Here is a 16,173-nt window from a genome sequence, read left to right as displayed (position 1 = left end):
TCCTGCTGTCCTTCATCCTCTCCTGGCAACATGTCTTGAAAAATGTGGTTTTGTGAGCTGTGAACATTTCCTGCCAATTCTTTAGCTAACAAACTGTGTGACCCTAGAGCTGTCAAGAAATACCTTCTACCTGTCCACACACCATGTTTTGGCTGCCAGCTTTGTGCCTAGGACCGTGCCAGGATCACTAGACAGAGGGGAGGATGGGGAGCACTCCCGCCAAACCACGGGAGGACGGACTTGTCATTTCAGAGATGGAGGGATCCTGGCACTGTCTCCCATGATCCCTTCATTTTGCAGATGAGGAGGCAGGGACCCAGGGAGGCTGAATGACTCACTTAAGGTCATACAGCCAGTTGGTGGAAGAACTGGGACATGGAAATGGGAATAAGTGTGTGATACTGAAACTAGGAAGAAACCCGGAATCAAAGAGGACAGACGACCTTCGGTGATCACAGAGCTTCCAGCCTATTTATGCCACCTCCCGAGCATCTTCACTGGTTTTAAATTCACAGAAAGTGCACATTGTTGCTGTTTGCCCTGCTTCGGAAAAATTCAGGGCTGGTAGTAAGGAGAGGGCTGGAACGCAACTCCAGAGCGGATGGTAATGAGCACACGAGGGTGTTGCGCCTCTGGCAAGCCATTGCTGGTTTGCGTAAGTCTTGATTTTTCAAGTGGCCTTGGTGACAGCTGGCAAGGGGGCCTGCTTATGTAACCGCCTGACTAGGGATTGTGCAACTGCAGGGAAAGAAGAGGGTGGGAAGAGCCATCCCCAATCTAGGGAACCAAGGAGCTTCTTGCGTGTGAAGTTCTCAAGCGTCTTCTGAAATCTCCTTGGCAGCCAACTGTATTATGAAAAAACCAGCAGCAAGCTGAGCACTCCCGGGGAGAGCAATATCCTCCAGGTCAGCCTGGGGCCTGCGCGCTGGAGCCAAGCCAGCGTCCTGAGCGAAGGCCGGGTTTTCTTGCTGGGTGACTCAGTGGGGAGGGAATAAATGTGCAAAGTTAACCTACAAACCTACAGTGAGAGAAGGCCGGAAGCCAAACAGTGATCATCAATAACAGGGCAGCCCCTCGTCACGTGATCTCGGGCTGTGGAGGGCACTGCCTGAATTGTGTCCCCTGAGGGGTGGTCTGCAGGAGAGGCTCAGACCCCACATGTGCCACGTACCAGCTCTGTGACCTTGGGCGAGTGACTCAACCACCTGGTACTTGGACATCTCAGTGACGGAATGAAGGTAACGTCACTCTCCTCTAGGGCGTCTGGGATAAGAGACCATGTCTGTCCAGCGTCAGGCCCTGTGCCTGGAGCTCAGAGGCCCCCCGAGAACGAAGTTAAAGGTGTGATTCCTGCCCTTTTCTTCAGGCAGTCTCCTGTTTTTCTTCTCACATCTGTGGTTTATACATCTTGGGAATTGTCTGCACACGGTTCCAAATTAGCCAGCAGCACAGGAAAAGAAGGTCAGAAATCAGTCAGAGCAAATAGAAATCATGTTGGTGTATCTTTTTCCCTGCACTTTCCACATTTCAGCTATTGTTTGGGTGTCATGCGCGACCAAACTCACAATATCGTCATCAGCGTGACACTGCTCTGGTCATGAAAGGTTGGCAGAGTAATCAATACTCCCTGAAGCCCTGCTCCGTGCAAGGCCATGTATTAGGTGCTGTGAGGAGGCGAGGGCTATCAGGAGTGGGGTTTGACTCAGGAAGCATTTAATCTTATGGGGGAAACAAAGCATTACATGAGTGACAAGGCTCTCTGGCATCAGCCAAGAATTAATTTGCCTACCCTCTGTCTGCTCCTCTCACAAGCAGATGCCACTGAGTCTGATCTGAGTGGTGTGGGCCCTGCCAAGGAGCTGGCCCGTTCAGCCTCCTGTTCAAGGGGTGGGAAGGAACACATGTGCAAGGAAAGCACTCTTAAAATGGCCTTTGTGGGGAAATGGGCAAGACAACGGCAGGATTGTTGTCTAAGGAAAAGGGGGGCCAAACCAGATGGCAGCATGCAGCAGAAACAGATTTGGGGGTTGGCACAGCTCAAGTTGAGAAGCTAAAAGCACGTGGATGACAAAACAAAATCCTGCAAAAGCTGGAGTTGAAATCCAAATTAGTTCAGCCCCCACAGCCAAACTTCTAAAAAGCAAGTCACATGCAAATGAGAAAGCGTGTAAGTGAAGGGCGTTATTTCACAAAGTGAAGAAGCCCGAGAAAAACTGGTGAGGCCAGAGAGAGGAGCACATCCTTCAAGATGCCGCTCCTGCCCTCCCAAGAGTCTCTGCTGGACCCTCAGCACGCAAGGGCTCGCTCTGTTTTCAAAACTCGCCACTTGTCTGACACCGTGTTTGGCACTTCCTCCAGCTGGAAACTCATCCATCCATCCTTCACGCTCCCAGCTAGCACTCTGTAGTTGCTCCCTAAGGATCTGCCAGGTATGGTGTTAACAATGAGACCTGGTTGCTGCTCCTGGAGCTCCTGTACTGGGAGTGGTGAGCAGGTGCGGGAGAGAGATTGAAAGGATCTGTAGTGCAATGTGGATATTTCTTGCAAATTTTTCCTTTTTTTGGTCAAATATCATTCATTGCCTACACATGCCCTACCCAGCCTCCACGCCGTCCATAAGAGACGAAATGTGACTGAGCTGAACTAGTCATGATCATCTTGTTCCCCTTGGCCAATGACTGGTCTACAGGTGGCCACATTGACCCAGTCCTGGCCATTGATATATCAGCAGAAATCTGTTGAGTGGGGCTTCCAGAAAAACTTCCATTATTCTATGAAAAAGGGATAAAGGAATGTGGCTGTGGCTGCTAGTTCCTTCCTTCTTTCCTGATGGAATGTGGATGTGATGCCTGGAGATGCGCAGCCATATTGAGACCGTGAGACCACAACACGAAAAAAGAACAGAACACAAATACAGAAAGAGCTTATGTCTTTGACGGCATCATTAAACGGTTGCACAGGCCAAACTCCAGGCTTCTTATTGAGGGGAAAGAGGTCATTCTGTTACTAGCCCCCAAATACATCCTTACTGATGACTTCCTTAACGTTTTTAACATAAAAATAATATTTATTAATTTAAAATCTATTAACAAAAATACACATTCAGTGGAGGAATTTTTGGAAAGTGCAAAAAAGCACATGAAAGAAAAAAACTTTCCTCAAATACCTAGAGATATCCACACTTAACATTTTGTTGTCTATCCTCTACACTTCAAATGTATATGTGTCTTTTAAACAAATTTGGGATCATAGTGTTTTGTAATCGACTTTTTTTCCCTCGACAATTTGCCATGAATGGCTTCTCATGAAAGCTAGTATTTATTTACAATATGGTTTTTAGTAAAAGGATGCATGAAAGAAAAAAAAAACCAAATCAAGGAGAAAAACCAGTAAATTTCTACAAAAGGGCAATGATAGTCAGGACTGTTTGCGGGACCAGGCACCCCGAGAAGCCTCACAGGGTTTTGGAACCAGACCCATAGTGACGCTAGGTAACCTTTGGGGATCATTTTTTTGAAAGGAGGCAGTTTTCACTTCCTCTTTCTATTTCTATTTTTCAAGCTGTCCTAGAATCTCATTTCAATCTGTTAAATTTTTTAGAAAGGAAAATTGTTTATTATTGGTTCTCTATCATCTCTTCCTGCCAAAGGGCAAAGGTGTTAGATCTTAGGAATTAAATATGTCTATGCATACACCCACACGTACAAACCAACGTGCTGTGCAGTCTCTGCCAGTGCCCATAGCTCGCAACCCTGGGAGCAGGCCCCGTGCCGCTGGCGGGAGCAGCACAGGCATGTAAGGAAGGCCCTGCCCTTGGACAGCCTGGCCTTGATGCCTCCCAATCCGACTGGGGCTTCCAGTGAGTGTGGAACAGACCCGTCCTTGCTTTGACACCCTTTCCTCCACCATCGCTTCGCCGAGGTCTAAACGACCTGTAGCAGACATAGTATCACCTTAAAACATCACTGGAAAGGGGTGACACTCCTGCCGCGGCCTGGCCACTCTGCATGTGTTTCTTCCCTGCGACGGCGCCCACGTGAAGCCCTGATGTGCGAGCAGCAGAACACAAGCCTCCGCTGCCGGCTCCGAATCCCTGGAGGCCGGGAAGGACTGTGACGGGCGCCTGGTCACTTTCACCCATTGCACAGAACGCACGTGCAGACCCAGCTCCTGCCAGGTGAGTTCATAATCTCAATACACACCCACGCACAAGAAGGGAAGATTAGAAATTACATTCAAGGGCAGGTTCGTTTTTTTCCCCCTGTAATTAAAAAACAAGCCATTGGAATTCCCGAATAGGCCACCAAGAGGTCAGTTACCCGGGTTACCAGGGAAAACTCTGAGTTTTGAAATGTGAAAACAAGGTCCGGCAGGCAGGGAGAGGAGAGAGCCGGATGGATTTAGTGAGGCAGAGGTAGGTCTCAGAAAAACAGCTCCAACTACGGCAGAGTGCTCAGTGGCACATCCACTCGATGTGAGTGTGACGAGTAGTCCCTGAGTGTCCCAGAGGCTGGCCTGCGGCAGGAAGCACGACAAAGTCCCTGCTCTCATGGAGCTTTTATGCTAGGCCAGAGACTGGAGCTTGGGAACAAGGGCAGTGTCCATGTGTCTGTGTCATGTTCCCCTTGGATGTGCCCGCCGTCCTCTCGGCCCTGCCCCAACTCTGCTGTGGTGACCAGGGCTGCACAGCCCTCCCGGTTCACCTCGGCTCCTCCTGACAGCTCAGGCCTGAGCCCTGCAGCACTGTGCACTAGAGTCTCACCACCATCGCAGTGCAGGGTGTGCTGGAGCCCACTCCACCCTCACACTGTGCAGCCCCAAGTGCAAGCAAGTTGCCATCAGCGGGGAAGCGTGTGGCCCACATTTCCCTCAGACGGGTAGTCTCGGTGCATTTCATAAGACGGGTGGAGCAACCAGTCTCCGGAGAAGGGCCAGCTTGATTGTGTGTGCTTGTATCTCCCTGCGTCTCCCTCCTTCCCTGTCCTCCCTTCCCCATCACTCAGCACTCCTTCCTGGGATCATCTTCCCAAATAAATCCTCAGGCTAAGAAAGATGGCACCACTCACGGCCCTGGATGGGCTGCCACTGCTGGCTGTGAGGGGGCAGCTGACAGCTCGGGCATGCAGCGACAAAGCAATTGCTAAGACCCCCACCGTGGCTAGCTGGACCGGAGTCATGGAAAGTGTGCAGTAAGAGGTAGCCGTGGCACTGGAATGGTCTGGGGGCAATGATAATGACAAGGTTATGAATTGGATAGTTTTTGTTACCTGCTGTGGAAGCCTTAAAAAAAGAAAATGGCTGGCCTAGGTCAGCCAATTGTCAGCGCAAGGTGTGCCATGGAGGCCAGTGAACCTCCAGGGCAGTGCTTAAGGAGAACCTGTCTCCCGAGTCAGGACCAGGATCTGATGGCAGGGCGACAGCTGCACAGGAGATGAACACACAGCCTCGGGGGTCTCCCATGTGAAAGGCAGGGCCCCGACGGGAACCGAGTGCAGCCCTGAAGCTTGGAGTGGAGGAATTCTTGTGCACAAGCCTGAGAATCTTGGACTGTGTGTTTCTCCAAATGGTCCTTGCAGAAGCAGCCCCTCCCACCATGTCAGAGGGGAGCAGCCTCCTGCAGTCTGGAGACCCTGCAAAGACTCCACCCAAGGCAGGTGTCTCACAAGATGCGCTCTCCTCCTCAACGCTCACTGCTGCCACCGTTCACTGCGTGCAGGCGACAGCCAGGGCCAGGTGCCAGCAGGGTCTGAGGGAGCGCAGCCCCTGTGCAGAGAGGAAAGAGCTGCCACACGGCTGGGATTGCGGACTGCGCGGCATCACCAGCAGGTACCTGCAGAATGGCGGTGGGGCTGGGTCCTGAGGGTGCTGAGCTGGAGGCGGGCTGCAAATAGAAAGCTGGGTAGGAGAGATTTCGTGACATAGAGACACTTACCTGTGGCTCGGGATCCGTTACGAGAAGATCCCTTGGAGCCGGTTCTCGTCCCCTGCTGGGATGGCCCTGATGATGGCCTGCAATAAATTATTTTATTTTTTTTTTTTAAAGATTTTATTTATTTTATTTTTTCCCCCCAAAGCCCCAGTGGATAGTTGTGTGTCGTAGCTGCACATCCTTCTAGTTGCTGTACGTGGGACTCGGCCTCAGGATGAACGGAGAAGTGGTGCCTCGATGCGCACCCGGGATCCGAACCCGGGCCGCCAGCATCACAGCGCGCGCACTTAACCACCAAGCCACAGGGCCGGCCCATGGCCTGCAATAAATTAAGCAGAGACGCCAGACGACCTTGCACAGTATCGAGGAAAGGGTCTGAGAGCTCAGGGTAGTGGGTACATGACAATGGATTTACTGGGTGAGACCAGAGTCCCTGTGCCCTGACTGTGGTCCTCAGGAGGGCCCAAAGGACACCCCTTTCACTAATGCAAAAGGGAAAGGGGGTACTGGCGTCTTTGAGCGCTCGGGGGCAGGGGTCCTCTGTGAGCTGGAGTTGACCGCTTGAGGGGCTGCCATGAAACTGGGCTCCCTGGTGTCAATGGGGATCACGTGGCAGATGCCAGGAGGCAGCCCCTCTTCGGCAGAGGCAAGGAGGGCGTCATTCTGTAGTCAGCGGCAGGGCTGGAGTGGCAAGCAGGGCTCCTCAGCCTGTGACACTGTGGGGTACGTGATGGCGGCCATAGAGCAGGGTATTCCAGTACTGAGAGTGAGGGAAGCCACGGGGGGCTATTCGACTTGTACAATTAAATAATGAAAATAAAGAACCGGTGACCGGAGGGCTGCAGTCTGCTGCCGCAGGAGGAAACAGCAGTCCCTTCCCCGGGAGATCTACGGTCAGTCATGGCCTCAGAGCCCAGGGGAGGAGGAGAGGCCAGGGGCCCTTAGAAAGGATGTGGCAGGACCTGATGAACAGTCATCCACTCACCAGGACCGACAGCTGTTTACCAGGGTAACTGCATGGGCCCAGGTTCTTCACTGTTGGGTTCAAGCTCTGACTGACAATGACACGAGGGGACCGGGAACATCATCAGATCCTCTGGATAGAGTGGTGGCTTATGGGAGCCACGTCATAATTCTGGCCCAAGCTCATCTCACCGTGGATCCAGTCACCTCACCCATCCCTTATTTTCCTGTTCCTGGTTGTGTAATTGGATAGATATGCTTAGAAACTGGTATAACTCACAAATTGGTTCTCCCTCTATGTAGTAAGAGCCATCATGATGGGAAGAGTCAGGTGGAAGATCCCCTGCCAAGAGAACAAACCAGAAGCAATTCTTCATCCCAGGAGGAATTCCTGAGATTAGTACTACCGTCAAAGATGCAGATGTGATAATCTCCATCTGATCCACCTGTCTGGCTCCTGGAAAACCAGATGGACCATGGTGGATGATGGTAGACATCAATAAAATTAGCCAAGTAGTAACTCAGTTACAATTACCACCCCGGAGGTGGTTTCCTGGCATAGATCTGCACAGCCTCTAGCACTTGGTATGCAGTAGTGACCTGGGCACTGCATTCTCCTCCATTCCCGGTGGTGAGGAGGGAGCTTCCACATGGGAACAGCAGCAGTGCACGTTCATCTACTGCCTTGCTGTGTTAATCCCTCTCAACATCTTGATCACGTTGAAATTCCACTGAACGCCATGCTGATCCACATACTGATGACTTCATTCCGCTTGGGCCCGGGCAAGTGGCATGTACTCTGAAAGCTAAGATATGTGCATGCCGGAGGCTGGGAGATCAACCCTATGAAGAGTCAGGGTCCTGCTACACTGATGAAGTTTTAAGGGGCCCAACGGGCTGAGGCCTTCCAGGACATTCTCTCTAAGGTAAAGGAGAAGTTTTGTACCACGTACCCCCACCACTAAGAAAGAGGCTTGGTGGGGCTCTTCAGCTTTTGGAGGTGGGACCTGCTGCACTTGGGAACACTGCTCCGATCCGTTTTTGGGCTAATTGTAAAATTACTAGTTTCAAGTGGAGCCAGAGCGGGAACAGGCCTACAGAAGAACCGGGCTGGGGTGGAGGCTATCTTACCACTCGGCTGTACACCTGACCCAGTAGTTCTAGAGACAGCGAGGCAGGTGAGGACGCTGTGTGGGGTCTCTGGAAAGCACCATTAGGAGGGCCTCAGCACAGAGTCCCCAGAAACAAGGACAGGCACTCTCCAGCAGATAGCTGATCCTGGGGTTTTTCTGGGCCCTAGTGGAGATTAAGCATCTGACCCTGGGACATTAAGTGACTCTATGGCCAGAGATGACCTTCGTGAGCTGGGTGTTATGCTCAGGTGGGTGCAGAAACAGTCAATCAAATATTCGAGAAATGGTCCATTCAGTCTCGGCACTGAGCAGTGCACGGGCTTGAGTAAATTACACGAACAGGTCACCCAGAATCCTATGTCACCCACCTCTGCTGCACCAACATCTTGCCCTCAACACACACCTATGGCCTCATGGTGGGGGAGGGGGATTCTTTATGATCAGCTGACAGAAGAAGCAGCCCAGGCCTAGTTCACAGGTTGGTCTGTGCACTATGATGACCCTGGCGAAAACGGGCTGCTGCTCACGAGAACCGCACTCAGTGGTGGCCTTGCAGAACAGTGGAGAAGGGAAGTCCTTCTAGGGGGTAGAGTTTTGAGCAGTAAGCCTGGTTATCATCTTAACGTGGAGGAGGTGTCCTGAGATATGGGTGTACAGAGATTCCTGGGCAGTGGCAAATGGCTTACCTGGTTGTTCAGGGGCCTTGAGGGTATGGTTATCAGATTTAGCAAATAAAATTATAGGATACCCAGTTGAAATTTTCAGATAATCTTTCAGTATAACTATGTTCCAAATATTGCATGGGACACACTTATACTAAAAAAATTATTTGTTGTTCATCTGAAAATCAAATTTTGCTGAGTGTCCCGTACTTTATCTGGCAAACCTACTTGAGGAAGTAATATCAGAAGACAGAAGACAAGGAAATCTGGGGACAAGGCATGGAGACAGATCTATGGGAGTGGGCGCAAAGTGTGTGGGTCTTGGTGACTCACATAGTGCCCAGCAGGTGGCATCTGCTGAAGAGGGGACACTGAGCAAGCAGATGGGTGGGATGACTTGTCTTGTGGGTGTCAGCCAGGTTCTCACCTCCACCACCCCAGGGTGACACAGTTGGCCCATGAACAGAAAGACCATGGTGCTGGTGTGAATGCTACGCATGGTCCCAAGAGCATGGGGTCCCTCTCACTAAAACTGATTCAGCCACAGCCACTGATGAACATCCACCCTGCCAGCAGTAGGGACCAGCAATGAGCACTTAATATGGCACCATTCTTTGAAGAGACCTCCTCTAGTCATTTGCTGTCAGGATGATGATATCAGACCTTTTCTATCCTGGAGGGAGAAGTGATTCTCTGGGTATATGTTTCCCTTCTCTGACAACAGTGCTTCTGCCAGCACTATTATTTGAAGGGCTGCAGAATGTTTGATCTACCTATCAGCATAATATCCCACCCAAATGTGCCTTAGACCAAGGAACCCTGATGGCAAAGGAGATACAACAATAGGATGGGCACATGACACAGAAGCCATTGGCCTTAGCTTGTATTACATTATCCAGAAGCATCTGGCATAATAGTACAGTGGAATATGGTACTTTATCTCCAAATGTCAGAATAGAAAGGTCCAAAAACCAATGGATGGAAATAAAACCAGCCCCTCTCACCATTATGCCTATGGATGCACTCGTTTGATTTGTGATTCTCATGCCCCCAATCTTAGGCTCTGTTGCAGCAGAGGCCCTGGTTCCTGGTGAGGATGGGAAGGGGATGCTTCAACTAGAGGATATAGTAAGGGTGGCATTGAACTTGAAGCTATGACTGCCACCTGTTCACTTTCAATGTTTGATGCCAAGGGACCAGCAAGCAGAAAAGGGAGTCTCTATATTGGTGGAGGTAATCAACCCTGATTACTGTAAGGAGCTAGAGTAGCTGATACAAAACGGGGACAGGGAGGATTTATTTTGAACCCAGAGGATTTATTGAGCTAGTTCTTGGTGCCTAAGTGCCCAGTGATAATGCTGGGCAAGGAGTTGCAGCAACCATGGCCCAACGAGGGCAAGGCGACTAAGACTCAGACCCCTTGGGGATGAAGTTGGAGATCAAACCAGCTGACTAAGAGTGAGGGAAATCTAGAAGGACTGGTGAGGGAGGAAGATGGTGAATAGGAATTGTAGCCTCAGGATCAGCTGCAGAAGTAGCTCTTGTGTGAAGTTTTCATGGACAACGGCTGGCCACCACCCTGAAGAGGACTCTGAAATGGACGGGACCTGAGCAGCGTAAGGGCAGACTGTATTGGACACCTCTGGACTCCACTGCACATCTTCTTGGTCCCACCTCTTACTCCAGCCATGACCGTGGCGGCCAGTTCTGTGAAAGCTCTGACCAGCTTCCAGCAGGTGCAGCCTGAGGGCTCAGACCCATACCAACTACCTCTCGCTTCCTAGCCTAGGACTTCCCCGACATTGTAGAACAGAATGCCTGCAATGTGGTCACACACGGGCCACCTGGAAGTTGTGTGTGTGTGTTGAGGAGGGGTGGAGGAGGCAGCTCTTGGACAACAGGTGACTGAAACCTGCGGATAAATGCTTCTCTTGGTCTTGAGACACATTTCCCAAACTTCTAAGATGGTCCCATGCAGAATTTCCAAATAAACTATTCACTGCTGGGAGCTAAATAATTACCTGTGCGCTTAATTGATTAATGTGCAGCTGTGGCCAGGAATTGCTGAAAAATAGTCAGTGGGCCAGGCGCTGGAAACAAACTGGAAGGTGCTATTCCCTCTTTATATAAAATCACAGGTGTCTGCCTCTAGAATACCATGAGTCCACCTGGTCACCTGAAGAAAGACATAACAACACAGCAAGGAATGATCCAGAAGAGGCCTAAAAAGAGCATGAAAAGGGAACAGTTAAAACAAGAAGTTTTCTAGAAAGATAATGGCTGTGAAAGTTAGGAGGCACAATTTTAAAGCAGCAGGTTTTACATGGAAAAGAGACTTAGTAAATGCCCATGCTGGCTGAAATCTAGGTAAAATAATTTAATGACACACCCAAAGAAGTGTGATATAACTGAGTGGACAGGAAATTCCTCGAAGTAATTTATGCCAAGAGATGGCACAGGAGGAAATTTTTTTAATTCCTAAAGGATTTAGGTAAATTCTTCTTTGAGTGTACCATGACTTAAGGGAATATAGACTGTTTAGAGTGAATCTTTGGACTTTAAGATTGACACAATCATCATAACAATATATCTGCGTGTCATTTTACAGTTCACGTGTACTTTTCCTCTAACCCCTCCCTTTCTCGCACTGATGATTGTTGGTGTCCAGCCCACACACTCTGTTCTGTCCCATTGTACCCAGCACAGACCTGCACCCAGCAGGGACTTGATTAACATTAGGTGAACAAATGATGTCCTTTGACCCCCACACCTGATACTGTCTCTCTGTAGGGCAGCCAGGCCCTCCTGCGATATTTCTATTTTTTGCTTTGAGGTATCACATATGTACAGAAAGGCACATAAGACATGAAGTGTGCAGCTTGATAAATTTTCACATAGCAAACTCACCCATGTACCTGGCACCTAGATCAAGAAACAGAACATGACAAGCATCTCGGAAGCCACTCTTGTGTCCCCTTCCAGCCACTGCGTTCCCCCAGAGTAACCACTCTCCTGACTTCTGATACCACCATAGCTTGGTTTGTCTGCTTTTGAACTTCAAATAAGTGGAATCCTACAGTAGGCGCTCTTTTCCTGGCTTCTTTTGCTCAACATTATATTTGTGAGATTCACCTGTGTCAGGAAGAGTAGTTGCAATTCATTCATTTTCACTGGTGTAAGGTAACCTATTACATGAATATCCCTCTATGCATCTACTGTGGATGAGCGTTTAGGAAGTTTTGAGGCTTGGGGCCATTACAAATAGTGCTACTATGAACATTATATGACTTTTGGTGCTCATTTGCAGACCTGGGAACACAGTCACTGGGGCACAGGTTTGCATGTGCTCAGCTTGAGTAGGTACTGCCAGACAGCTTTCCAAATTGGAAACACTCACATCAGCAGCATATGAGAGTTCCGGTTGCTCCACATCCTTGCCAGCACTTGATATCACCTGTGTTTTTTACTGTAGCCATTTTCAGGGTATGTATTTGTACTGCCTTGCACGACCTTTTACAAGACAGACTGGGGACAGGTAACAGGAGAAAGATGTCATGGCCATTTGTGTTTTCCAAAAAGGGCTGTCCAATCTCTCCCATCCCGTATGGTTTTCTTATTGTGACTTTGATCCTCCTCCCATCAAGAGATGGGATCTGTGTTGCCTCCCTTGAATCTGGATGGGCTTGGGATTATGGCCCAAGTGACACTATGTGGCTTCTAAGGCTGTCAGGAAAGAGATACAGCCCAGAAATAAACCCTCGTGCATATGGTCAAATGATCTTCCACAAGGGTGGCAACACCACTCAATGAGGAGAGGACAGTCTCTTTAGCAAATGGTGCTGGGAAACTGGATATCCACATGCAAAAGACTGAAGGTGGACCCTTATCTTACACCATATACAAAAATTAACACAAAATGGATTAAAGTTAAATAGTTTTAACTATAAAACTCCTAGAAGAAAACATAGGGGGAAAGCTTCATGACATTGGACTTGACAATGATTTCTTGGATATGACACCAAAAGCACAGACAACAAAAGTAAAAATAGACAAATGGGACCACATCAAATTTAAAAACTTTGTGCATCAAAGGACACAATCAACAGAATGAAAAGGCAACATATAGAATGGGAGAAAATATTTGCAAGTTATATATCCGATAAGCAGTTAACATCTGGAATATACAAAGAACTTTTATAAATCAACAACAAAAAGTAAAATAACCTGATTAAAAAATGGGCAGAGGGGGCCGGCTCCGTGGTTTAGCGGTTAAGTGCGCGCACTCTGATGCTGGCGGCCCGGGGTTCGGATCCTGGGAGCGCCCCGAGGCACCACTTCTCCGTCCAACGCGAGGCCGAGTCCCACGTACAGCAACTAGAAGGATGTGAACCTATGACATACAACTATCTACTGGGGCTTTGGGGGGAAAAAACTGAATAAATAAAATCTTTAAAAAAAAAAAAATGGGCAGAGGGCTTGAATAGACATTTTTCCAAAGATGATATACAAGTGGCAAGCAAGCATAGGAAAAGAGGCTCAACATCAGTCACCATCAAAGAAATGCAAATAAAAACAGCCACTAGGATAACTACTATTAAAAAAATAAAAAACAGAAAATAAGTGTTGGTGAGGATGTGGAAAAATTGGAACCCTTGTGCACTGTTGGTGGGAATGTAAATTGGTGCAACCACTATGGAAAACAGTACAGAAGTTCCTTAAAAAATGAAAAATAGAACTACTATATGATTCAGCAATCCCACTTCTGGATACATATCCAAGAACATTGAAAATAGGGTCTTAAAGAAATATTTGCACACCTATGTTCATAGCAGCAGCATTCACAATAGTCAAGAGGTGGAAGCAACCCAAATGTCCATCTATGGATCAATCAAAAAACAAAAATATACATACAATGGAATATTATTCAGCCTTGGAAAGGAAGAAAACCACAGGGAGGAATCTTAAATGCATATTACTAAGTGAAAGAAGCTGATCAGAAAAGGCTACATACTGTATGGTTCCAACTATAGGACATCTGGAAAAGGCAAAACTATGAAGACAGTAAAAAGATCAGTGGTGGCCAGGGGTTGGAGGCAAGGATGAGTAAGCAGAGCACAAGGATGTTTAGGGCAGTGAAAATACTCTGTATGATACCATAATGATGGCAACATGTCATTATACATTCGTCCACACCTACAGAATGTACAACACCAAGAGTGAACTGTAATGTCAACTATGGACTTTGGGTGATTCTGATATGCCAGTGTAGTTCATCACTTGTAACTAACGTACCACTCTGGTGGGGGATGTTGATAATGGGGGAGGCTGTGCATGTGTGGGGGCAAGGAGTATGTGGGAAATCTCTGTACCTTCCCCTCAATTTTGCTGTGAACCTAAAACTGCTCTAAAAACACATGCAGTCTTAATTTAAAAAAAAGAAAGAAATCTGTCACGTGCTATAATGTGGATGAACCTTGAAGACATGCTAAGTAAAATGAGCCAGCCACAAAAAGACAAATGCCGTATTATTCCACCTATATGAGGAATCTGAAGTGTCAAATTCACAGAAACAGAAAGCACAGTCGTGGTTACCAGGGGCTGGAGGGAGCGGGAAAGGGAAGCTGTTGCTTCAGATTTGCAAGATGCAGAAGTTCTGGAGATCTGTTTCACAACAAGGCGAATATACTCAACACTACGGAACTACACTTAAAATGATCAATAGTCAACTTTATGTTATGTGTTCTTTACCACAGTAATAATAATAATAATGAAAGCGTGTCTTCTGCCTCATTCTCTAGGGATACTCACTCTCGGAACCCTATAGCCACATTGTGAGGAAGCCCAAACCAGCTCTGGCAGAGAGACGCGTGAAAAGGCCCAGCTGAGGTCCTAGCCACCAGCCAGCATCAACCCCAGACTGGGAGTTGAGGCAACAGCAAGTCGCCCCAGGCCTTGGAGTCGTCCGGCTGAGGCCGGGACCTGGTGGAGGAGCGAGAGCTGATCCCAGCGTCTGACCCACAGAGTCGTGAGCACAACCAAAGGATCACTTTGTGCCGCCAAGCTGTGCAGTAGTTTGTTTCCAGCAGTAGTGGCTGAAACAGGCATCTTAGAAATCACGTCTCCCCAGGAGGCTCTTCCCTCCCGCTGTGCAGGGTGTTCTGAGGGCCAGTTTGAAGGGCAGCAAGGGCAGGTAGCAGAGCCTCCTTCCCTCCTGCTCGTTTACAGTCAGTTTCCGAGGACAAGTCCTGGGTCACGATGCTCAGCGTAGTTCCCTCTCAGTCCAAACAGCCCTCTGGGGCTGAACATCCCGACTTCCACGCCCTTGCTCTCCATGGGCCTGCTTTTCCCTCTGGCAAGGTGGATTTTGTCCCGGGGTATTTAGAGCTCCCTAGAACGGGAGAAGATCGCCAGCGCAATAACTTGCTCTTGCTGTTGTGGCCCTGAGTGTGTCTGCTGGGTCTTAGTGTTCCTCTCAGTCCTTCCAAGGAGGGAGGAGGCTCTCCCGGTGTGCAGGGAGCAGGTGCAGGACACGGAGGGAGAGAGGCCGGGGGCGCTGCTGAGGGAGCTGTCACACCCGACACCTGGGTCTAAACAGCACAGGGACAGCGGGGGAAGAGGCGCAGTGCCGCTCACTCCTTCAGCTGGTGGCCGCCGAGCTCTGCGGCCCTGCGAGGCTCGGCACCGAGACAGACACATCAGCCAACGAGAGCCAGCACATTTTCAGATGTCTATGATGAGCACGTAATCACTGGATCTTATTTCCTTACACTTTTAAAATTGGTTATTGTCAGTAAGTCTTAAAATTTTTCATCTTAAGTCTGATTTTTCTACGAGTTTTTAGTTGATTCTTTTGAATTTTCTAGATAGTAGACTGCATCACTGACAACTGAAGATGGTTTTGTCTCTTGCTTTCTAATCTTTATAACGCTCACTTCCTTTTCTTGTTTTGTGTGGTTGGCTGGGACCCCCTGAATAATGGTGGTAGTAGCTTCAGTAGCTGTTGTCTTGTTCTTGACTCGGTAGGAATATGGTGAGTGTCCTACTGCTAAATGTGATATTTGCTGTAGGTTTTTGGTAAAAACCATAGGTTAAGGAAATTTCCATCTATTTTTAGTGATTAACTTCTTCGTGATTTTCCTGATGATCTTAGTTCATTGGTAAGTTCAACTTTGGTTCAACAGACAATCTTTAAGACTGGAAATGACCCGCTGGTGACTGGATAAGTAGAGAAAGGGGAAAAGTTTGCCCATGCAACACAGTTCTCCCTGAGCTAGGAGCCTGTCTGGCGAGTTGGAGGAGCTGCCAGAAGGCCCACCAGGGAAAGCCTGCTGGGCATCCCCTCTGCTCCCTCACTGTAAATCCTATCCCATAACTCTGAACATCAGTCTCTTCATTAGTAAAAGGAGGGAGCGGGACCAGGTTTCTGGCCATAAGAGCCTATGGCTATGAGTCTCTGAGACTTTAAAAGAGACAGTCAACTGAGCGG

The sequence above is a fragment of the Ceratotherium simum genome, chromosome 16, assembly GCF_057802395.1.
Source record: "Ceratotherium simum simum isolate JZ-2026a chromosome 16, ASM5780239v1, whole genome shotgun sequence".
NCBI lineage: Eukaryota > Metazoa > Chordata > Mammalia > Perissodactyla > Rhinocerotidae > Ceratotherium > Ceratotherium simum.
The sequence above is the reverse complement of the archived record's forward strand: the minus strand, read 5'-3'. Positions refer to the sequence as shown.